Below are 25,180 nucleotides of genomic sequence, written 5' to 3' on the forward strand. Positions count from 1 at the left end.
CTGGAGCCTGCTTCAGATTCTGTGTCTCCCTCTCTCTCTGCCCTCCCTTGCTTGTGCTCTGTCTGTATGTCTGTCTCTCTCTCAAAAATAAACATTATACAAATTAAAAAAAAAAATAGGGTGACTGGGTGCCTCAGTTGGTTAAGCATCTGACTCTTGATATTGGGTCAGGTCATGACCTCATGGCTGGTGGGTTCAAGCCCTGTGTCAGGCTCTGCGCTGACAGTGCAAAGCCTGCTTGAGATTCTCTCTCTCCCTCTGCCCCACCTGCTTGCGCTCACTCTCTGTCTCTCTCTTAAGGTAAATGAATAAACTTTAACAAAAAATTGTAAAAATGGAGGAAAATCGTGTTATGTAAATGTATCGTGGTAGGTAGTCTCTAAAACATCTGGGGTTTGTGGGCCAGCAAGATGAATAAAAGGGATCCTTGATGGTGAAAAAGTTGAAGTCGTACATGCTGCCCAGTCTCCTGACCAAAGGAGGACTCCTTCCTGACATTTGAACAGCCAATCACGCCCCACTTTTGTGATGGACAAGGTCACTTTCTTACAGGAGGCCGAGACATTATTTGATTGTAGTAGATGGAAACCATCTTCCTCAGGACAGCTTTTCAAGTATTTAAATATAACTTAAAACCTCCGTTGGCTTCCAGTTCCCTGTAGGTCAAGGATGAACTTTCATCTGTGTTCTCTGAGGCCCCACATCCTAGAGCCTTGTCCACTCCTACTTCTGCCGTAACTGTGCCCTGTCTCTTGAACTCTGCTCAGGACCCGCTGACCCTCCCTTGCTTCTCCTTTCACTTACTGTTCCTCTGTTTGGAACACTCTTGTCTCCCCTCTTTACCTAGTGATTCCACTCATCCTTAGAGCTCAGCTAAGACACCTCCCCAAGGAAGCCTTTCCTGATCACCCCCAGGATGGGTGCTTGTAGCCCTTTGTACGTATCCATTGAAACACTCACTGTGGTCATAATTTCTCTCAATGACACAAATGAGTCTGTCTATTCTGGACTATATAGTCCATGAAAGCAGGGCCTTGTTTGAGTTCTGCTCCCAGTATATCCCCATCACCTAGCATGGTGCCATGCTAGGCCTACAGGCAATTCATTAAATATTGACTAATAGTGTTAGTTTCTATTTCATGAGTCTGTTAGAAACAGGAAATGTGTGGGGTGCTTGGGTGGCTCAGTTGGTTAAGTGTCTGACTTTGGCCTAGGTCATGATCTCGCCGTTCCTGAGTTCGAGCCCTGTGTCCAGCTCTGTGCTGACAGCTCAGAGCCTGGAGCCTGTTTCAGATTCTGTGTCTCCCTCTCTTTTGCTCTCTCTGCCCCTCCCCCACTCACGCTCTGTCTCTCTCTCTCTCTCTCTCTCTCAAAAGTAAATAAATATTAAAAAAAAAGAAACAAAATGTGTGCAAAAGCTCCCTGTAAGCTATAAATCAGGGCCTATAATAATTTTAGGAGTGATGACTATTACTGTTTCCTCAGTTACATTTTGATCTCCTAGATGGGAGCAGATATATACCCCCCCTCCATACCTTCCTTCCCCTGGGCACCTCCTGGCTTGGTAACGAATGACCTAGTGTACAGACTCAACTGTTCCCCACCCCCCCTTTCTGTTTTAATTGCAAATTAATCTGACTAAATGCAGTTCCCTCTAAATGTTCAATCGTATCCTTCCTCTCATTCCTTTCTCCCCTTCCGTCATACATTTATTGATCACCTATTCTATGCTACACACCAAACAAATAACCAGGGACACAAAGATGAATGATGGACTCTGTTCTGACATAGTCTTACGTTAGAGGGTCTCCTGATTCTCTCCCCAGATCACGCTCCTTTGATTACTTGGTTGATAATGCTCCTCTCACACTAGGGCCCCAGGATCTTTGCACTTGTTGTTCCCTCTGCCCGGAAAGCTCTTCTCTCAGACCTTTCTGTGGGTTGGCTCCTTCTCCATATATTCAAGTCTTGGCTCAGATGTCATATCACAGGCCTCCTCTGACCACTGTCTAGCAAATCACCCTGTTTTGTCCTCAGAGCCCTTCTTGTCTGAAATTATCTTGATATGTCTGGTATATTTTTTTGTTGTCAGTCTCCCCTCATTAGAATGTAAGCACCATGAGAGCAGGGGCTTCGTTTTGTTCACTGCTGCACACTCAGAGCTCCAAGTAGTGGCAACATATAGTAGGTACTCAGTAAATAATTGTGGAAGGACTGAACATGTTGTTCCTCAGATCTGTCAACTCAAGCCAAGTTCCTCCCCTCCTATGGTTTGGACAACATACATCTAGTAATGTGCTTGGTCTGATTTTTTTTTTTTTCCCCCAGGGTTATCAGCCTTGTGCCAGAGACTAAATAACAAATATCTCCTCATTGACAGAAAAAAAAAAAATGCTCTCCTTTTGTTTTAATTTTAACCTTTATTTATTTTTGAGACAGAGAGAGACAGAGCATGAACGGGGGAGGGTCAGAGAGAGAGGGAGGCACAGAATCTGAAGCAGGCTCCAGGCTCTGATCTGTCAGCACAGAGCCCGACGCAGGGCTCGAACTCATGGACCGTGAGATCATGACCTGAGCCAAAGTCGGATGCTTAACCGACTGAGCCACCCAGGCACCCCAAGCTCTCCTTTTGTTTTAACCAAACCCAACCTCTTTATCATACGCCTGGCTTTCTGCTTTGTGCAACTGTGACCAAAACTACTCCCCAGAATTTACCTGCCTCATGTCTCATTCCCTCAGGGCTCTACTTTGTGACTTTTAAGGTGACAATCAGTTAATCCAATAACAGAATCCTGCTAATGTGCTAACGGGAGAGGGTGAAAAAAAGGCTCCCAGCTCCCTCCCTTCTGATTCAGGTAACATCTGTACATTTAACAGGGCCCTTCTGGAGACAATTAAATAAATGCTTTATTGAAACAATAAAATTAATAGGGGTCTCATGGAACTCAATGAAAGGTTTTTAAAAATTAACTTCATTGTTTTTTAAGCTTCAAATTAAGCTTTGCTAGGCAAGGGGTAGGGCAGGACCAAATTACATTAAAGCAGATCCCTGCCCACAGGACCACCCTTGCGGGATTGAGGTCCCAGGTCTGAGCTTTCCCTGGGGAAGGGCCGTTGCTGCCATTCTGGGGTGCTGTCTTCAATGGGCTCCCACAGTAAGAGGTTTTTCTAAATCATAGGTCTGGTTCTGTTGCTGGGAGTCTGCGACCTTACAGATTGATTAATTCCATGAGATTTGGGTGCCCTAGTTCAGGTATCCCAGCAAAGGAAACGTCATGATGACATTTGTCATGTTGAACAAATGAAACAATGCACACTGGGGACACTCACTCTGACACGAAGTGTGTGGGATATGTGTCTGTTCCTCCATTTCTCTGCATCCAGGCCCACCCACCCTACCGTATTGCCCCACAACCCCTGGCTGGCCTTGTAACCTGTGATCACGTATTTCTCCCTAGGAACCATTTTCAGCCTCAAGAAAAGCCTAAGAAGTCAGAGTTTGTCAAATCAGAACCTGAGGCCAAAGTTTTCGGAAAATCTGTGGGTGGTTCTGCTGGGGGGCGGGGGCCGGGTAGCGGGTGTGATGTGGGACCAGGGGACTTTCTCATGAAGGATTGCCCGGCTTGGAGGGTCATGGGACCCTGGATGGGGAAATTCTTGTGAAAGATACGGTTCTCTGTCCAGGCGGATAGAGCTGGCATAAGACTGTCTTCAGGACTCCTCATTATTCCTATCAAGGTAGCACATTGATTCAAACCATCTGTGGGCTTGTGAGGTCTGATTAGACTTGGCGTTTCCAACCCTGGGCTCCCGACTTACGCCCTATGTGAGTGTGAAGAGCAGGCTGGAGGTGCTGTTGAAGTCCGGGGTGGACCCTGTCTCTGAGCCCCAGACTCTTTGCCCCCAGTGACTCGGGGCGCCTGCAGCTCGAGGCCCCACCCCTCTCCTGGACTGCCAGCAGGCACCGGGAGGGGTCCTGAGCTGAAAGTCAGAAGGCTTCTGCATCTAGCCCTGCCCTTAACTAGTTACATGACTTAGAGCAAGTTGTTTAGTCTTTCCGTACCTCAGTTTTTTTCATCTGCAAAATGGGGATAATGATACCTGCGGTGGTTGTTTTGAGGATGAAATGAAGTGCAAATGTGAATCACTTTGAAGTGCACTGAGAAAAGACTGTACAAAAGTTGTTATTTCATTAATGGTGTCCCCATTGTCAGGGGACAGGGCTCTCTTGCCCTGGAGCTGCTACCAGGTTCAGGACACCTCTGAGCTCTGGAAGGGAGCATAAAGCTTTGGGGGGTTTTGTTTATTAACTCCTCTGGCCCCACACTTCCCCTAGAGGGCTTCTGTCCTCTTACCTCTCCACCGCCCTCCTAGTCTCCCAGACTGGAGATCTTAGAGGTGTCTTTGACTCATCCCACTCCTTTATCCTCTTACATCTATTCTGTCAACACATCCTTTTCTTCCTTTGAAATCTATCCCAGACTCACCTTTTCTTTCCTGATCCCACTGCCATCACCTTAGTCTAAGCCATCATTACCTGGGTTTCCTCGGGAGCTCCCCAACTCGTTTCCCTCCTTTGCTGTCCTTCCCCTTCATGCCTTCTTGCACAGGGCTGCCAGATTAATCTTCCCAAGGGCCACTTTGTATCAGGTCACCCCCCTGCTCAAGGAAGCTCGATGGCTCCCTGATTATCTCATCAAGGCCATTCTCCCTGTGGAGAATGTCTTCCACCCCTCTGTTACATCTGCTCTATACACCTGATTTCCCACAGCCCCCTGCACGTGCCCCCCTATACAACCAGACTTATTCCTTCCTGTCCTCCAAAGAAGCCAGCCCAGCTTCTGCTTCTATGTCTCTGCACGGGTCCATTTACCCTGCTTGGAGTGGGAATCTCTTCTCCTGTAGCCTCCCTCTCCTTCTCACTGTCAATTGTCTCCATTCTGTAGCATCCAGCTCAAGTTCCTAGCCGCCACCCCCCCCCCTGACATTTCTTTTTTTAAAAAATATTTTAATGTTTCTTTAATTTGAGAGAGACAGTGTCAGGGGAGGGGCAGAGCGAGAGAGAGAAGAGAGAGAGAATTCTAAGCAGGCTCTGCATTGTCAACACAGAGCCCAATGCCGGGCTCGATTCCACAAACCGTGGGATCAGGACCTGAGCCGAAACCAAGAGTCAGACGCTTAACCGACTGAGCCACCCAGGTGCCCCCCCCCCACCCCCCGCCAGACGTTTCTTAGGAGGGTGTCTCATGGGACTATCTCTCCGTTCCATGTATCCTGAATTCTTTTTGCATATACTTGGCAGTACTGATTTAGTACCAATTATCTTTTATTTCTTGTCCCCCTGCCCTGCCTCCCCTACCTAGATTTTAAACTCTTTGAGGGCTGGGACCCTGTCTTGTATGTTTCCCATAACATCTAATCAAAGGCTGGAGGCCCTATAAAATCTTGGTTGATTGTGTGGACAAAGAGGTCTGCTTCAGTGCTTGGGGGCTGAGCGTGGAGATTCTCTATTCTAAATAGAGATTTTCTGTCCCCTCCGCTACCCCCCCTGCTCTTCAGAGCTCCCCCTCCAACGTCTTCATCCATCAGTAATAAAGCAGGAACAATAGGGGGTTTCTTTCTAATTAAAGGGAGCAGTTAGTGTTTCCACTTCAAAGCTCTGGGAGAGAAGACTTTTGTTCCTCAGGCCTGGGAGCTCTGGGAGCCCGGGTTGGGTGGGGAAGTGGAGCTCCAGGCCCAGCCAAGCATTAAGCTCGTGAACCTGAGATCCCCCCGTTTGCAGGCAGAGAAGCTCAAATTTAAAACAACAACGTAATTTAGTAACTTCGGCTCTGATAAAACAGTTGGGGGAATTTCTTCTCTCCTAGCGTCTGAAGCCAATGTTATTACAGGTGTGTGTGCTTGTCTCTCCCACACCCTACCCGGCCCCTGTCGCCCCGCCACACACAGCACACACATGTGCCACCCCACACACTCACACGTATGTGGGATTCACAAAGCATACATGGAGCTTGCTTAGTGGGTACATCTCCTCACCCCCGTTCCCGGGGCATTTCAGCCTGTGCTATCCCACACACCCAGCTCCTGTCGAATGTATTATGTCTCTACCTCTAAATGCTGGGCCACAAGGCGCTCTGGCTAGAGAACCATCCATATCTATTTAGCTGCAAGTCAGCTAGGCAGAGAGGTATTCTCCCCTGACGCACACCTCCTTCCAACATACACGGGTCACAGACTGATTCTCTACACGAGGCCCAGACTGAGTCCCGCCCTGATAATAAAGTGGCCCGTGCCTCAGACCACGGACTGAGACCCCAAAGTGGCCACTGTTTGGGTGTTTGGCCTAACAGTAGACCCAACAAAAAGCATGATTGAGTCTTTGGTCTAACAAATAGTCTCACAAATTTGATCCATTGATGAGGGAGGTGAGAAGAGAGATCTTGTGGCCCAGTTCCACTGTTTTCCACTCTGCAAAGCCCACATCACCCACACATTCATCGTGTATTGATCATCTATTCTTTGCAGTAGAGTGGTAAGCAAGTCAATATATGGGCCCTGTCCTCAAACATCTCTATGTTAGATTAATAGCATGGGTTTTTGCATTTCATGATCCTGTGTTCAAGTTCCCCCTCCTTGATTTACTAGCTGGGTCACTTTGGACAAGTTACTTAACCTTTCTAAATCTCAATTTGCTTATAGGTAAATTGGAGATAATAATAATAATGACCTCTAGGGAACGTTAAAAGGATTAAAGGAGGTCATGTATCAAGTGCTAACACAGTGCCTGGCACATAGAATATGCTCAATAAATAACGATCACTCGTTTGCTTATTACTCATTCGGGTGGGGATACAGACGTATATACCTAAAATTACAAAACAGTGTAAGATCTGTCCTGGTTACATGTACCAGGTGAAGGGGGAGCCCAGAGGAAACCCTGAGTCTTCTGGGGGATGTCAGGGAATGCTTTTGTGGGGTGGAATTTGGGGCTAGGGATGGAGGCAGCCCTTGGATAGAGGCTAGAGGGAGTAGGAGCTTGCTTAGCTGACTGGGCCTGGTGGGTCCACGAGGAGGAAATAACATGCACGTTCCATGGGGGAGAAGAATGGCATCCCTGTGCAGACTATGCTGGTATATTTTGGCCACCACAGAGAGGTACTAGTCCCATGACTCACTTAATCAACACCTGCCACTAAACTGATGAAGGAGAACACTTGAAGCATCTGGGAGGGTCTCAAAGGGCGTTTGATGAGGATGGTGGATGGTAATGGCAACACAGTGCTGTGATTTCAGTAGAGCAATGACGTGATTTAGAAATGGACGGCTGAGGCCTTCTGGTTGCCCACCGTCCTTCTCTTCTGACCTGGCCTTCTCATCTTCTTTTCTTTCCTGACCCCACTCCCCACCCCCCACCCACTTCCCCCACACTCTTTTGTCTCTGTGGAGCACAGAGAGACAGACACCCTTGTCCTGGCTGCTGGCCTCCTTCATCCCCCCGGCAAAGCCACTTCGTCTGAGGTCCGGTCTGGCTGGGCCGAGGGGGGCTGTTTCCGCACACATGATGCCGTGATTCCGCCAGCGTGGGGCATGACTGCCCGGCTGCGGCCTTGCTTGCTTCCCTGATTATTTCTCCTTAATTGAGCGTAAAGAATGTGAGGAATGTGGAGTAGACCGCATGAGGAGGGCTGCTGCAGCCCCCTTGGGGATCTGGGATTCTGAGCTCTGGATGGGAGAACTACAGAGGGCTGCTGAACCCCACAAAGTGTGTCGTTCCTGGGCCCCCCACCCTTCCCCACGGTGGCCAGTCCACTTCTCCAACCTCTGATCGGTTTCCTCTCTGCTCCGGGGTTTTCTTCTTCCTTCTCGCTGCACAAAGAATTTCATTTCTTTATAAAACTGGCTACGATCGCCTGTCTTCCCAGGAGTCCGCCTTGACTTAAACCCATGCGACGTTGGCAATCCTTATCCATCTGTAATTCCGGGTAGAACTCGAGAAGCTGTTCACTCTCCTCCGATGGAAGAGGGAGAGGCAATGGTTCTGGCCCCTCGTTGGCCTTGCTTGGCTGCTGGGAACCCTGTGTCCAGGCTGTGGGAAGATCTGAGTCGATGTGTGATGTCCTGCCGCTTAACCTGCCAGGAAGGCAGCCAGGTGAGTGACAGCTGGAGCATTTCCTCTGCCACTTTTCCCTGCCCGGTCAGTCTGGCTTCCTGTCTTCCCTGGCGGAGTGTGACATGGAGGAGAAAGCACAGGTTGAAGACTCCGCCTGGGTTGTGTTCTGGTCTTGTCCTGGGGTCTGTTGGCCGTGTGACCTCAGGAGAAGTTCTGACGTTATCCTCTCTGAGGCTGTTGCCTTCTGTTTTAAAAGGATGGTGGTATTTCCACACTCGCAGCGTTGTAAAGATGAAATGAGACGTGCTGGAGCATGTGAAGCACATAGTAGGCGCTCAGGAGGTATTAGTTTGGCTCTTTGGAGGAAACCGGGAGAAGTCTTTTTTTCTAAAAGAGACGTAGTTTCCTGTGGTGAATGCAGCAGGCCATCCCTAGAGATCATCAAAGAGACAGAGTGACCCTGGGAAACCTGGTCCTAGGACTTCCACCCAGAAAAGTGCCATGGTCAGGGGACTTGGCAATCCTGACTCTGTGGCCCAGGCTGTCTTCCTCCACCTCGCCTCCCCAGGAGGCCGGAGCAGAGGCGATGTTGATTCTGCAGTGGGTGGGGTTCAGGGTATATTTAAAGACAAACTTCCTGCCCAGGAGAGAAGTTCTGTGTTGTGATAGCTAATCTTCCCAGAGTAGTTGAGTGTGGGCTGATCTCATTTTCACAAATAGGACAGGGGTAGGGGCTGGCTGGGATGCAGGCTAAACTCACACAGAGGTAGAGGCTGGGCAAGGTGGTCCTCCATGGCCTGTTCTCACCTAGACTCTGCTGGCCGCCTTCAGCCTCCCACCCCCTCTGCTCACTGGCAGGCCGCTGCCTGGGGTGCTCTGAGAGCGGCAAGGCTGAGAATGCACCGATTATATTCTGCAACTTCTGGAAAGTTCCTGCTGTTAGCGATCTGCAAACCTCCCGAGATGAAAATTCAGAACAAAGTGGGAAGTAAATGGGCCTCGTGAGTGATGGTGTAGGAAGCTTTATCATTGGGGGTGTTTATGTGCAGAGGCCCCCGAGCAGGGCCATGGGCCCCTTCATCTTTATGGAGCCCGGAATGCTGGGTATTAGCGGGGCTTTAGGACAGAGGCTGACCTGCGGGGCTGACACTGACATTTCCCTCTGTTTCCCGGAGCCAGAGACACGTTGCTGCCCTCCCTTCTATGGCAGGAGATGCCCAAGGAAAACTGTAGGGCCACCAGCGGAGAAGGGTCCCAATGATGAAGCTGATTCTGTGGCTGGAGGCCCCAGGGAAGAGAGGCAGCAGGGGTTGGCAGAGAGTGTAACGAGTCTTGGGCAAGGTGGAGTATTCCTTTGTAGGAATCTAGTTTCCCCGGGACCAGGCTGAGCCTTTTCACGAAGTCAGATGCTAGACCTCTCTCCTCCTCAGAGCTGCACCGCTCCTGGAGCCTAGAATGCACAGAATTGTGCACTGTCCCCTCCTCCCACCCCTGCCCCCATCCCCATCCCCATCTGGGTCTACATTCTTATTCACAGCCACAGCAGCCCTGACAGCAGCCATGGCTGAGCCACATCTGGGGCTCTGATGGCCACATCTGCATCCGCCCCTCTCAGAGCTGGTTATTTCTATTCTGACTTTTATCTGCATCTGTGGAATCTGGAGGGGATCTGTGGATGGTGGGTTCCTAGCCCCAGATGCTGTCAGTTTCTAGGGGAGGGCTGGGGAGGGACCCCATGTCACCAGGCCCAGGGGAGGTGCTCTGATGGGCTTCAGTGGGAGGCGTTGGCTCCCACCTCTCTGAAGTCATGGATTCCTGGCTCTTGGGTTCCAGGCAGAGAAAGTCGGGAGTGATCCCGCCAGAGCCTCACACCTCACTCCCCAAGCCCTCTCCCTTCCCTTGTTCTACTCTATCGATGCCTTTTGCCCCTTCTCCTCCCCCAGCTAATATACTTACTGTTGCTACTGGTTCCAGGCTCTGGCTCCCAAATGACAGATGGGATGGTGGCAGAAGAGAAAGAGCACTCATGTTGCACATGAGAGGGAGCTAAATGTGGGGTGTGGAAGGAGGGAGACCAAGAAGGAACTGGGTGTAGGTGGCTTTGAGCCATCTCAGGGGTCCCGGGACTGGTTTGGAAAGGGTCCAGTAATGGCAACATGGAACACTTGTAGCCAGCATGTTCTGTGTTTATAGGCCAGGAGGATCCATGAGAGGGCTTCTGGCTTTTAAGCCAGAGCACCTTGGACGATATATAGGCTGGGCATCCCAGCTGGGCTCCGATCAGGCTTCTTTGTGTCCAGAGTTCCTTGGTTGGGTCGCCTTTTCAAGACTGTTGGAGAGTGGTGGGGGTGGGGTGTATGGCATACTGAGCATTTCTTGAGGTAGTCCTTCATGGTTGGACAGACACTCTGGTCATAAGAACTCTGACACAAATCCTGACTCAGGAAGGGATAGAGGACTCCAGAGAGCTGATACCTTTCCTCTGGACTGGCCCAGACCTGCTGGCCTGGGAACTTTGCAGGTCAGTGTCCTCTGAGTGAGGTCCTCTAGGATGAGGGAGGTGGGCCCCCTCTGGTCTCCCTCACTGGCTTAGAGAAGATGTAGGATTTGATGCAGAGAAAAGGAACTGGAGAGGTCTTGAATGGGACTGTATATCAGTGTATGAACAAGCCCATCTATGAGTGTGTGTGTGTGTGTGTGTGTGTGTGTGTGTGTTCGACAAACCACTTCCATTTAGAAGGTTGTCATCCCTGTCCTGATTGAGGGTTCCCCTCACTGTGTTCTAGAAGGCTCTGGGACCTTGTGACTTAGAATGGCATTTTGCCTGGCACATTCCCCAGGATGTATCAGAGTATCAGTTGAGCCCAAGTTAAGATTTGACTGATCAGGAAGTGCACCCCCAAAGTGGTGGGGTGGGGGCCGTGGTGATGGAATCCTCAGTGATTTTGCTGGGAGTTAACCAGGTGTGGGGTTGTTCTCCCAGATCAGACACTTCCCAGCCCTGCTATGATTCTTATGTCACTCTGCAATGGGTTTCTAGGCTCTGTGACTTCAGAGCCAACTCAATATCTGAGCAGAGACCCTCATTTGAATCTTACCTGGTAGAGCAGATCTGGTTTGGATCTTATCTGGTTTGGATTCTAGAGCAGCCAAAGTGTTCCCCGTGCAGACAGAGGACATCCCTGTTAAGGCTCCAAAGTCACCCTGTGAAATGTTCCTGATGGGAGCAGTGATTCCACCAGTCCCAAATGTGACCGGTGGCACTTTACTAGGTAACTAGCCTGATCTTTCTGGGCCTCACTGTTCTTATCTGTAAAATGGTAGTAATAGTAATACCTAACTCATAGGGTTGGTATTGATTAAATACAGCGATACAGAGAAAGAGCCTATTACAGTGCCTAACACCTCATAAATGCTTAACGCATGCTAACTCTTGCTGTTTGTTAATTCCCACCCCACCACAGACACCTCTGTGTGAGTCAGGCATTTGATTTCCATAGATCAGGGTGAAAGTGTGGAGTTGGGGCTACAGTAAGGTTTTGGATGAGGATGCAGGTATGGGATTGAATTTAGTGATTTTTGGACAGTGTTTGGGTGGAGGTTTGGGGTCCCTGTTAGGGATGGGTGTTAGGATTAAGTTTGGGATTAGGACAACATTTGGGATGGAGGTCCCAGGAAAATTTGGGTTAGGGATGGAGTTGCCCTTAAGGGAAGACTTTTTATCAAGAATAGAATGACTAGGGGCGCCTGGGTGGCTCAGTCGGTTAAGCGTCCGACTTCGGCTCAGGTCACGATCTCACGGTTCGTGGGTTCGAGCCCCGCGTCGGGCTCTGTGCTGACAGCTCAGAGCCTGGAGCCTGTTTCAGATTCTGTGTCTCCTTCTCTCTGTGACCCTCCCCCGTTCATGCTCTGTCTCTCTCTGTATCAAAAATAAATAAAAACGTTAAAAAAAAAAAAGTAAAAAAAAAAAAAAAAAGAATAGAATGACTACATCCCAGCATAGACGCAGGAGACACACAGGGGCTTTGCAAGTCCGGCTTCCTGGTGGGGGGGAGGGGGGCTGCCCTGGCCTGCACAAGCCCAGAACTTTTCTTAGGATGACATCTTCCCCCTCAAGGCTCTGTGGGGTGCACAAGGTCAGGGCCTTTTGGGGAGCCCTAGGGGGGTCAAGGCTGGAGAGAATGTAGGGAACTCACTGTACCTTCCTTGCTTAGTTCCAGCCCTCCAACACAGTAAGCTCAGTGCTCCCAGCTCGTGGGCCCTCCCACCCCTTGCCACTCCCCACATTTTCACCTGATTCCAGAGTTCTCTGGCCCCAGCAATCTTGCATATCTCCCACCCCAACCCCCACCTTCCTCCAGCCTCCACCTCTTGGGGGAGGTAGGACACAAAGGCTGGATCTTTCCACCAGCCCCATCCTCCTCCCTTGCCTTTCTCCCTCCCGGGGCTGGCAGAGGCCAAAGAAAACAGAGCGCTGCCCCAGCTCACGGCTCACTCTCTCCCTCACTTCCTGCTCCGGGAAGATGGTTTACTCCCTCCCCCGCCCTGGCTCAGGACCTGGCCTTGGTGTCAAGTTTCCACAGAGCTTCCAGAATCAGAGGCCCTGCCTGGGCTCCAGCTGGACCCCTCACCTCTCTCCATGTCACCTCTTGGGCGTCTTTTCTCCCTGGACCCAGCCAGGGCTCTGTGCCCCAATCTCCCGGTAGTGAAATTTTGTTTTTCAGGTGGCGTAAGAAACCAGTGGAAGGAAGGTTTTCTTGGGAGTAGGGGGCATTTAGGATGAGGGTGGGATGGAGGGGGACAGATAGCTGCTGTGCAGAATGGAACTCTGTGGGATGGGTGAGGGATCCCTGTGGACAGAGGGTCTGAACACACTTCCCTTCAGGCCTGCTGACCCAGTGGAAAACGCTCCTCTTACAGCCTAGTATGAATGATGTCCCTGGAACTGTGCACCAACGTGGCCCCGGCCACTGGGCAGCCTTGATAACCTTCCCCAGGGCAGGCTTCAGTGGGCTGAACAACCGCAGGCTCATTTGTGGCCAGCTCAAGAGACGTATCCCCCCTCAGAACTTCCTGATTTCCAGATCCCCATTCAATCCAGTTTCAAGTCTAGCCACCCTCCCCCCCAAATTGCCTCCGGGGTTCTCAGCCTCCTTTCCTCTGCTCTGGATAGAGCTTTGCCAAAGAGCCCCTCAGCTTCTGAGGGGACTCTGGGGGTTCTGAAGCCCCGGACCTCTGTCTACTCTGCAGACTCACCCTCTCTCTCCAACCGCAGGCCTCTCTTCTGGCCCAAACTGTCCTTCCCCCCTTCTTTTCCACTTGCTCTCCCCAGCTTCCCAGCCCAGAACTTGGGTTCCCTTCAAATTACTGCTCAGTTGACTCGGACAAAAGTTAAGCGTATGGGCTCTGGTGTCTCGCTCCCTGGGTTTGAATACTCATTCCAGCTGGGAAACCTTGGGCAAGACACTGGACGCCTTACGTGTGAAGTAGAGATAATAACTGTATCTAATGCACAGGACTGTTATGAGGATTAAGCAACGTAATGCAGTGACGCATGTAAAGGACTTAGTGTCGTGCCTGGTGCAGAGCACACATCTGACAGGTGACAGCTATTAATATGATTACCACATCTTAACGATCACTCATCTGCACCTGAAGGAATATCCCAGAGAGGCCACTGAGGGATGGTAGGAGAATGAGGGCATTACTCCCCACAGGACTGGTTGGCAGAAATCCTGGTCTGTCCGTCTCCCGCTGCGTAATACCCATCCTGGCGTTTAACCTGAAGTTAGGTCTTGCTTCCTTCCACCTCCCTCCTCCCCTCCCTCTTTGTTTTCTGCACTTGACACTTGTCAAGAACCTACTCTGGCCCGATTCTTTGCGAGGCACTGAAGATACCGTCACAGATAAAGCTCCACAGCCTGAAGTCTGGTCGTGGAGATGGGGGAGACAAGCATGTAAACCAGCAAAGGCAGTGCTGTATCTTAGGTGCCGTGATAGAAGGATGTTCAGATATAGTGGAGCATAAAAGGGCTGAACTGGTAAGCCTTCAAAGCTGAGGGGTCCGGAGAGGTTTTTAGGCAGAGGGGATACTTGAGCAATGACAGTGAGGTGAAGAATGCCACATTTTATTGGGAATATCTTCCCCAGTTTGGAGCTGAGGACTAGAAGCTGAATATGTACTCTGCAGAGAATATCCTTCCTCTGAAGGATGCTAGAACAGCAAGCCTTGTTTCCTCCTTTTAGACTTCATCTAGGAAAGCCCTTCTTCTCTTATCTGAGTGGCTTATCTGCCTCTTCTCCTTCAGGTATTTACTCAGTTGCCACCTTCCCAGGGAGGCCATCCCTGAGTAGCCTATTCTGAATGACAACCTGCACCCCCTCCACAGCTCTATTCCCCCCGCATCCTTCAACTTCCTTTATTTTCCTCCATAGCACTGACTGCTATCTAACATTCCATATATTTTGTTCATTCGTTTCTTTTTGTTGGTCTACTACTACCAAAAGGTAAGCTCCATGAAGACAGGGATTTTTGTCCGTGTTATTCACTCCTGTATCCCTAGCGCTTGAACGGCTTGGCACACAGTAGGGGCTCAAGAAATGCTTGTCAGAGAGGTACTCATCCCCTGGCTTATGCCGGAGACATATTTGGTCATCTCTAAAATGGGCCAGGTATGGCCCTGGTGAGCTGTAGCTAATGATCCCCAAATGTCGATTCACAGATGGGCTAGCTACATCAAAATCATTTGAGGGTACTTGTTACATATACAGATTCTGGAATTACACTCACACCTAATGAATTAGAATCTCCACAGTTGGATGCTGCATTTTAGCAAGGGTGCTTGGTGCTTTGATGTGCACCACGGTTGGAAATCACGGCTAGACAATCTGGAAAACGGAATGTGCTTCCTTCATCAATAAGAGAGTCAGGAAGGAACACAGAGAGACCAGTCCAGAGGCTATTGTTATAATCTAACTCATAAGCAAAGGTGGCTTTGGTTCAGGTTGAGGCATCTGAGATGGAGAGAAGTGGATGGATTCAGGGGATGTTCAGGAGCTGAAATCTTGAGATAAATTGCATATGGCAGACAAGGAGAGGAGGTATCAAGAACGGATTCTAGGTTCCAGGCCTGTCCAGATACGTAGATGCTGTTATTCAGATGAGGGACCCTGGAAGAAGGCCTAGTGTGGGAGGTAAGATTATGAGTTTAGTCTTAGATATATTGAATGTAAGGTGCTTTTGGCAACCGGAGGGGAAATGTCAAGTCAATAGTTACATGCCCAGGCCAGGAGGTTTCCAAAGCCAGTCATCTGAAAACATCATGTTCAAAATGGGAGTTGTTGACTTCAAGCTAAGCAAGAAGACTGAGATCAAAGGAGTGAACATGGGCTACCTCAGCATGTTTATCTGTCATGTTTAAAAAATACGCAAACATATACAGTTTCCATTGTGAGAGGCAAATAAAGTAATGGAACCTAAAATAAAATTACATGTGCCCTAAACTTAATTATGCTTTAAAAAAAAAAAAAAAAGAAAGCAGGAACTATACAACTGTAAAATGCATGGGTAGTTGTTATTGAAAGATTTAAATCTTGCTGACACCAATATGAAATGATGGGTTGTGATTCATAGGGAAGGTAATGTGATTTCTGCACATGGGCTCTGACCTTGGGCGCCCCAGCCGGAGTTTGGAGAGTGGTTCTAATTGAATCAACACTGGGCTGGGTGGGGGTGGGGTGGAGATATAATGTCTGCCAGGACTGTGGGAAGAACAATCTCAGTGCACTTTAAACAGAAGGGAAAAAATGGGCCAGCAGACAAGAGGTCGTTCACGGAGAAAGAGGGGTTTGGAAAAGCAAGACGTGTCAAGCTTCTCCAGCCTGGCCCATGGGAGATACACACAGAATGTAAAGAGCAGAGCAGCCTTGTGACCAGAGAATGTCCATTATTTTGGGGGCGAGGGGTGTTTCACTGATATCTTCTGAGTGAAGGGGAACTATTGCCTCAACTGCCCTTTGTTCTGATTCTGGGCCCTCCAAGCAGCCTCCTGGGGATTAATTTGACTTAATAGAGAACACTTCCTAAGCACTCAGAGAACAATAACAGAGAACGTTCCTGTGAGCCCTTATATGCATTATCTCATTTAATGTTTCCAACAACTAATGATGCAGGTAACTGTTATTATCTGGGCATTACAGATGATAGAATGAGGCCACAGAAGTTAATGCACTGGCCCAACGTCACATAGGTAGTGACAGCCAGGCTTTGCTCCCAGGAAGCTGGGATCTCTCTCAGATGCCTTACTCTTAACCACTTCCTCGCACTTGCACACCCACGTGGTGGTGTGGGACGGGGGGGTTAAGTCTTCTGGTCCCTGATGAGGGTGTGAGGCATCAATCCCAAGTTCATCTTATAGATTGAAACTCTTGTTTTTATAGCTGCTTGTGTGAATTTTGCTGATCTGCATCTGCTGTTGGGAGACTGACAGAAGACCATCTGACTTCTGGCCTGAAGGGTGGGGGCCAGAAGCGGAACATGGCCCCTCAACCTAATTGCTGCTCCTGGCTGTGGGTCCAGCACCTCGCGCATGGACGGCACTTGAGAATCTTTTCCTGTAGGACCAAATGAAGTGAAGGGGTCACCTGGGGGCCTCCGAGGGGTCTCCTGGCTATCCCCTGCTAATGGCCCCCAAATAAAAAGATGGCACTGGTTTTCGACATCTTTTAGCAAATTTTCAATATTCAGAAATGTTTTTGTCCTGCCAGTTGCAAACTCAGACTGCCTAAGTGAACATTTGTTAACAAAACTCCAAACTTGTGTTATAAACATAGTTATGGAAGGAAAGAAATATCTACTCCCAGATGTAAATTGAACCAAAGTGTACCAGGGCTTTTACTGTAATCACTTTTGGAGAGAAAAATTTCCAAAAGGTCGTTTCCCCCTTCAGAAATTTTCAAATGGAAGGAAACTAGACGTTTTACAAACTTGAAGTCTTGAATGGCTGCGAATGTCTGTAATCCAGAGTCATTTTTTGGAGGCTATATTTCTATATTGCCCACTGGAATGATAACAAACTCGTGGAAAGGAAAGGTTTCCAGCTCAATGGCTTCAAAATGTCCTGTGAGCACTCAGATGATGCCTGAAAGGCAGGCTTAAAGGGATCCAACTCCAAGCCAACAGGGCCATTTACTATTTTAATGCTATTATTATTATTTCAATCTTTAATTTTGAAATCATTATAGATTCACAGGAAGTTGCAGAAAAATATCCAAGGGCTCATGTACTTTTTACCCAGTTTCCCTCAATGATAACATCTTGGACATTATTATTATTTAAAAAAATTTTAATGTTTATTTATTTTTGACAGAGAGAGAGAGAGAGAGAGAAAGAGAGGGGGTGTGAGCGGGGGAAAGGCAGAGAGAGAAGGAGATACAGAATCTGAAGCAGACTCCAGGTTCTGAGCTGTCAGCACAGAGCCTGACGTGGGACTCGAACTCATGAACCACGAGATCGTGAACTGAGCCGAAGTCGGACACTTAACCGACTGAGCCACCCAGGTGCCCCTTGGATATTTTTAATTAAATAAAGAAAATTAAAAAGTAGCTCAGGCCCTTCCAATGGCAAGCACTCAGAAGACTGAATTTACACTTAAACACGGCGTTGATTTAAACGAGGGGAAAATATCTTTTTGCCTAATAAATTGAAGAAGTTTAAAATGTATTTGAAAATGTTCTTTCTTTCTTTTTTTTTTTTTTTGAAATGTCGAAGTTGGCCCACAGTCATAGGTAATCATACAATCAGGTTCCTCCTGCTCATAGCCTGGTGTCATCTGGGCGCATGAGTCCAACCTTATCTTCAAATACTCCTCGTTGTTTTCAGTATTCTCAGTGCAGCTCTTTAGCAATTAAAAATGTCAGCCCCTGTAATGGAAAGTTAGTTAAAAACAAATCTGGAGTAGCCATTACAGTTTCAGTGATATTATAGGGCCAAATGAGTTCTCAGGCATTTTCAGTAATATAAATACCTTCATTTATGGCAACTGAGAACTTTGTGGGGGAATTCATGGCAAGGGAAATTACTAATTTACTACATTTATATATGTCACTCTCTCCCCCTCTTCTCATGATTGCAATAGAAGAGAGGGAAATTGTTTCAGCTATCAAGTCACATTTGTGTCTCCTAATTTGGGCGGGGGGGGGGGGGGAAATGACGAGCATTTGCCAATGGAAAGAGTCTGCCCAGTCCTTGTTTTGTGTGAGGGACATTTCATGCAAAACTTTTCTGTTATCAGGCTCTTTCGTCCCCCTCTCTCAAAAAATAATTTACTAACATGAATCTCTACACTTTTCTTCAAACTGTAAATGGTTCTAAGAGAAGATTCAAGGGAATGCCTGTAGAATTCACCCATGTATTTGTTCCAAGTGATGTTTTAAATGATTATTTCTCTAGGACTCCTACTGGAGGTGACAATATCACACAAACCGATTGTGATGCTTTCGCACCAGAGAAATCTTCACCATCCTTGTTTAACAAAATTCATCCATAATGAAACATAACCTTACTTTTTAGAGTTTTTTGGAGAGCCTGACCTTTAAAAGCCACTCAAAATCATAAGACATTTAAAACCTATAAGTGATTGAAAACTACTTAAACGCCAAGAAGAGGTAGACTAGGACATGTTTGTACCAAAGAATATTATACAGCAATGTGAATGAATGAACTGCCATCAGGTACCTGGAAAAAAATAAGTGACTCACACACACATAACAGTGAGCAAAAAGGCCAGACAGCACAAAGGATGTTTGATTCCGTTTATATACAGTTTTAAAATAGGTAAAACTAACCAGTGATGTTGGAAGTTAGCCTTTGGGGGATGGGGTGGGGTAGGTATTCCAAAGGCACAGCAGAAGGGTTTCTGGGATGCTGGGAACATTTTGTTTCTTGATGTTGTTTACCTGGGTGTGTTTGATTTGTGAAAATTCATCATGCTCATCACACTACGTACTTAACAAAGTTTGCACTTTCACTATGTAAGTTATACTTCCATAAAGCATTAGAAAAAAAGCCAGTAAGTGCAATGGGATTATGGGAGAGACTGGGTCGCTGGCAGGCATCCCAGCATCCTTCACTGCAGACATGATGGCGGCCTCTATTCAATTCTGTCTCAGACAGGGTGGCGGATGGTGGGGAGGTGGGGCGGGCTCCATGGAGACAGCATAGATGATCTCTAATTATACTTTTCCTTTTAGAAAAAGGAATTTTTTTTTTTTCCAAAAGAGGGACTTTAAATGATAGTTGGTGGAAGAACCTCCTTTATGTCATCTACTCTTGGAATACTTTTCCTACTGACAGATCCCACACACAACTCCCCCAGCTCAGTGCCATGCTGCCTGACAGAGAGGGGTGATAGCACCCACCAGGCTCACAGAACCACAGAACTGGCTTTAAACCTCATCTCTGCTTCTCACCTGCTTTGCCACCCTGGACACTGATCTGTTCTCGAAGCCTTAATATCCACCTAATGGGTTGACACTGAGAATTAAATGAGGCTTCCCAAGGGACATATGTCTGTTACAATGCCCGACATGTGGCAGACATTTGAGAAATTGTTCCTTACTTACATTGTCTCTAATTTTTACTCTGCACAATAGGTATTATTTTTATCTTACAAATAAGGAAACCCAGCTTGCATGTGGCAGGATCCCACCTAATGAGTGGCAGAGTAGGATTTGGACCCTGACCACCAGCCCTGAGCCGAAGTGCCTAAACTCTCTGCCATGCTGCCTGGAACCCTGTGCCTGCAGCTGGCCATGCTGCTGTGGTTCCAGGACTCCTGGAGATGAGCTTCCGGACCTCTGATTATTTCATTTTCCTGGCTCCCGTGGCTGCAGCTTCTGGAAGCCCGTCTCTCTTCTCTTTCACCTTCTTCCCTAAATGACAACTTCTCTCCTCCCCTCCTGCTGTCTCTGGAGCCCCAGATGCCAGAGCTCCACAGAACAATCTGTGCCCTTCCCTGGGCCAGCCCTGATTTGCCTTCCAGGCTAGCAGTGTCCAGCTTGGGGGGCTCCTGCCCACACCAGGCTTCCTACATCTGAAATTGGCCCAAGGAACCCAAGAAGAGGGTCCAGGCCATAGGAATACTAGTGCTGCTGGGCAGGACTCGCTCTACAATTTGCAGAGCTGAGTGCAAAATCAACATCCAGAGCTCCTTGTTTAAAAAAAAAAAAATCAAAACATTAAGAATTTCAAGACAGTGATACCAAGGCATTAAACTAAGCATGGGACTTTGGCCCTGTCCCCTTGAATGCTACCTTATGATTCTGCTAAGTGGAGTCCTGAGATTTGTGGCCTTAGACACGGGTCCAGACCCCAGGATCTAAGCTTGTTGGATTCCCTGGTCTCCTCAGAAGGGACAGGATTGTCAGTGAGGTCAGTGGCCTGTGTGTACTCAGGACCTGGGCAGAAAGACTGTGGTGACTTGAAGACTTACAGCCCCAGTGATCCAGGGCTCTGAAGTGACACCAACCTCAGAGGTTAGGTCTCTGTTGTGTGGCCTCAGGCTCTAGGATTGTGGCCTGGCAGATAGGTCGGTGTGCGGTAGGGGGTAGAGGGATGAAGTAGGACGGTGGTGGGGAGATGAAGGACCCGTGGAATAGCTTAGAAGGCCAAAGGAAAGGGGCGCCTGGGTGACTCAGTCCGTTAAGCATCCGGCTCTTGGTTTCAGCTCAGGTCATGATCTCATGGTTCATGAGTTTGAGCCCCGAGTCAGGCAAGTTCTACACTGACAGCTTGGAGTCTGCTTGGGATTCTCTCTCCCTCTCTCCCTGCCACTCCCTGGATCTCTCTCTCTCTCTCTCTCTCTCAAAATAAATAAATAAACTTAAAAAAAAAAAAAAAAAAGAAGGCCAAAAGAAAGGGATGAGGGGATGCTTGAGATCTGGACCTTGGAGGGAAGTGGGAGATACAGCCTCTATGGTTCAAATAGCTCAGGCTAGGACTTCAGGAAGCTGGTACGGTGCCTAGGACTCTGAGCCTGCAGTGGCCAGAGGCTTCCAGGGCTCCTGAGAGTACATCCTAGTCTCTGAGGAAGGAGCTTAGAGTCATGCCAGCCCAGGAGCACCCCACTGCTTTGGGCTATGAGTGGAGCGGATGACCGTTCTCTCTTCTTCAGTAGAGGCCTCTACGTGCCTTGTGTCCCGGGCCAACCCTTCTGCGTGTATGCCACCTCTTGCACTCCCCCCCCACCCCCGCCCCCCATCATGCTACCCCTTCCTCCAGACTCTTTCCTTAGCACGTATTGGGGTAAGAAGAGCGCAGGTTTTGGCATTAGAGAGTTCTGGGCTCCGATTCTGACTTGGCTATTTACTAGGTGTGTGACCCCAGCCAAGTAACTCAACCTTTTTGAGTCTTGGTTTCCCCATTTATAAAAAAGAATAATGAAGGTGCCTGTCTCATAAACTACATAGGAGGTTTAAATGGAAAAATATGGTCAGGATGCTGGCCACATCGCGAGTGCTCAATAAAATGATAACTGTTCGTAGTAGTGGCATAAGAAGAATAAGGTCATTAATGTGAACAGGCAATGTGGTATATGGAGATAATTTCTGTTCCAGAATGTGAGTGTAAGACTCAAAGTAGTGTCTGTGGTGTAGAAGCTCCCAGAATGGTGCCTGGTGTCTAGTAGGGTCAAAAAAACCCTGTAAACTGTTTGTTCATCTTCTCTCCAACTTTCCCTTGGGTTCCATCCAGCACTTGGGGCCTCCTTAGATCCAGTCTTAATGTCCCTTAGACAGCCTATGCCACATGACTCTGGCTGGGTGAGCAGCCATGAAGAGAGGGTCTTGAATGTGCAGAGGAGAGGGAGAAGGGCACCTGGAGGGAAGGCCTTGGGCAGACCCTGTGAGAGGGGCAGCCTCACTGGTTATTCTGCCCACAGGTCCCTGCCTCTGGGCACACACCCCAGTGTCTCTGTCTGCCACTCAGCCAGGGCTGGTTTAAACACCTGTGCCTCCATCACACCAAAAGAGGCCCCTGTCTCTCCACTCCTTGGCCAACAATTCAGTCCCGAGCAGGTGGCCCCACTGCCCTGATCTTCCTTACCCTCTTGTCTCCACGACATGCCCTCCCCCCTCTCCTCTCTTGACTCCTTCCGGCCTTCATCTATTTCCACCCCTATCCAGCTCCCAGCCTGACCCATCTCATGAGATTCTAATCCAAAACCAACCACCCCCACTTCCTGCCTAGCATTTCTGCCATCCCTCCCTGTCTGCTTACTCCCCCAGCGCTCTGGGGAGGGTCCGTGTACCTTCTGGGATCTCTAGAGGACATGCCTGTCAGCCTCTGACTGGAGAAATGGTTGCCAGCCATTCCATTCTGGTGAAAGCAGATGCCCCAGAGCAGAGTGCGGACCCTTCCCCTTGCCCTCAGGTTCCGAGGTGCCCCGCAGTGCCCTCCAGTCTGCCCTCCTCCATCCCCACTGAGGGCCATGGGCTCCTGGGTACAGTGAGTCAGGCCTCGTCTCCACTGTTGTTTATGTAATCCTTCCCTGCAGTAACAAGGTGTTTACTGTTGCACAAACACATTTTGGTTTAACGGCTGATAGTAAAACTGTCTGATAAAGTTTGATTTAGCGAAAGAAAGCAAAATAAATCTGGGGGCACAGAGAGCCTTTGGGAAGAGAGACTTCTAGGGCTTTACAGAAGGGGCAAGACAGCGAGGGCTGGGGTAGGGGTGGGTCAGCTGCACTCCCCTGGTCATTCTTTCTGCCTGTCTCCTGAGAGAACCACCAGCAGCTCCTCTGTAGGAAGCTGAATTCCAGATAAGGTTGTAAGTTCCTGGACTTGGCATTTCCCTGCCATAGCACACGCTCTGGCTTCCTCCATTGTCTGCTCTCATGAATCATCTCCATCCTTCAACGTCTGTGTAATTTGTTCCTCCCTGGTGGGGGGGGTGCTCCCCTGATTGCTGTGGCTCAGATCAAGCTGGTAATGTGGTCTGAGAGAAGGAAACTTAAGCTAGGAGACCCGAGGACCAGATCTAGCTCTGGGACTTACAGGCAGTATGGCCTCAGGCAACTCATGTTGCCTTTAAGGATCTCAGTTCACTCAGCTGCAGAGGGGCACGAGTGGGATAAAATACACAAAGCGCTTGGTTCTTGGTAGAGCCCTCCCCACGTTTAGGACACTCCTATCTTGTTCTCTGAAATCTCACGAGGTACGCACTGTGTACTCACTTGCACTCTGCTCACAAAGCAAGGCGGGGTGAGCATCTGTTTTTTTTTTTTTTTTTGAAATTTTTTAATCTTTATTTATTTTTGAGAGAGAGACAGGGAGGGGCAGAGAGAGAGGAGACTCAGAATCCAAAGCAGGCTCCAGGCTCTGAGCTGTCAGCAGAGAGTCTGATGCGGGGCTCGAACTCATGGACTGTGAGATCATGACCTGAGCTGAAGTCTGACGCCCAACTGACTAAGCCCCAGACACCCCAGCATCTGTTCTTGTATGTGATGTTTCCATAGCCTGTTGCCAGTTCCCCCCTCCTGTGTGTCTCCTATGCCTGATTTGTCAGTATGGTGCCAGAGCGAGGCAACAGGTACCCATGAAAGATTTTTTTAAACTTAAAAAAATGTTTATTTATTTTGAGAGAGAGCGAGCGAGCAGGGGAAGAGTGGGGTGGAGAAAGAGAATCCCAAGCAGACTCCTTGTTGTCAGTGCAGAGTCCAGTGTGGGGCTCAAACTCACAAACCATGAGATCATGACCTGAGTTGAAATCAAGAGTAGGACGCTCAACCAACTGAGCCACCCAAGTGCCCTGATTGTTTAAATTTTTGTTGCTGTGTATTATTTCGTTATGTGAATATACTACAATTACTTATCTATTCAATCGTTGAGGGGTCTTTGGGTAGTTTCCAGTTGTTGTATGTTATGGATAGTGACTCTATGAGCACTATTGTGTGTGTATTTTGGAGAATGCATTTCTGTTGGATATGTATGTAGGATGGAATTTTTGAGCAAAGGGTTTATACATGCCCAAGGAGCAGCTTTAGAAGATATTGTTGACTAGCTTTCCAAAGAGGATATGCCAATTCGTGTTCCATCCAACATCTGGCTTCTCTTTTTCACTTTAGCCACACTAGTGGGTGTATAGTAGTAACTCAAATTGATGTTCCACTTTGTGTTTCTGATTCCTGAAGAAGTCGGAGCACATTTTCATATGGCTGTTGGCCACTTGTACAGCCTCTTTTGTGAAGAGCTTGTTCAAGTCTTTTGCCCATATTTCTATTGAGCAGTTTGTCTTTTTCTTACTGGTTTGTAGAGGTTCTTTATATATTCTGGATCTGAGTCTTTTGTCATATATTTATTCTGCAAAAATCTTTTCTCACATCGTGCATTGCCTCTCAGTCTCTTGATTGTGTCTTTTAAAATAACAGAAATGCTTCCTTTTAGCAGAATCCAATTTAAGTTTCCAGGACATATGCTTTGACTGAATTCAGCTTCTATCTTCCTGGCCAACTCCATTCTCCCCTTCTGAGCCAGCCTGTTTTCTACGTTCTGTCCTGTATTTTGGAGAAAGTAAAAAGATGGTTTTCGGGGCGTCTGGGTGGCTCAGTTGGTTGGGTGGCCGACTTCGGCTCAGGTCATGATCTCGCGGTCCATGAGTTCGAGCCCTGTGTCGCGCTCTGTGCTGACAGCTCAGAGCCTGGAGCCCGTTTCAGATTCTGTGTCTCCCTCTCTCTGACCCTCCCCTGTTCATGCTCTGTCTCTCCCTGTCTCAAAAATAAATAAAAAATGTTAAAAAAGGGGCACCTGGGTGGCTCGGTCGGTTAAGCGTCCGACTTCGGCTCAGGTGGTGATTTCACGGTCCGTGAGTTCGAACCCTGCATCAGGCTCTGTGCTGACCGCTCAGAGCCTGGAGCCTGTTTCGGATTCTGTGTCTCTCTCTCTCTCTGCCCCTCCCCTGTTCATGCTCTGTCTCTCTCTGTCTCAAAAATAAATAAACGTTAAAAAAAAAAAAAGTTAAAAAAAAAAAAAAAGATGGTTTTCAAGGAAAACCCCATGGCTGAGGCCCATACT

This window comes from Panthera tigris, chromosome A3 (genome assembly GCF_018350195.1).
Source record: "Panthera tigris isolate Pti1 chromosome A3, P.tigris_Pti1_mat1.1, whole genome shotgun sequence".
NCBI classification, from domain to species: domain Eukaryota; kingdom Metazoa; phylum Chordata; class Mammalia; order Carnivora; family Felidae; genus Panthera; species Panthera tigris.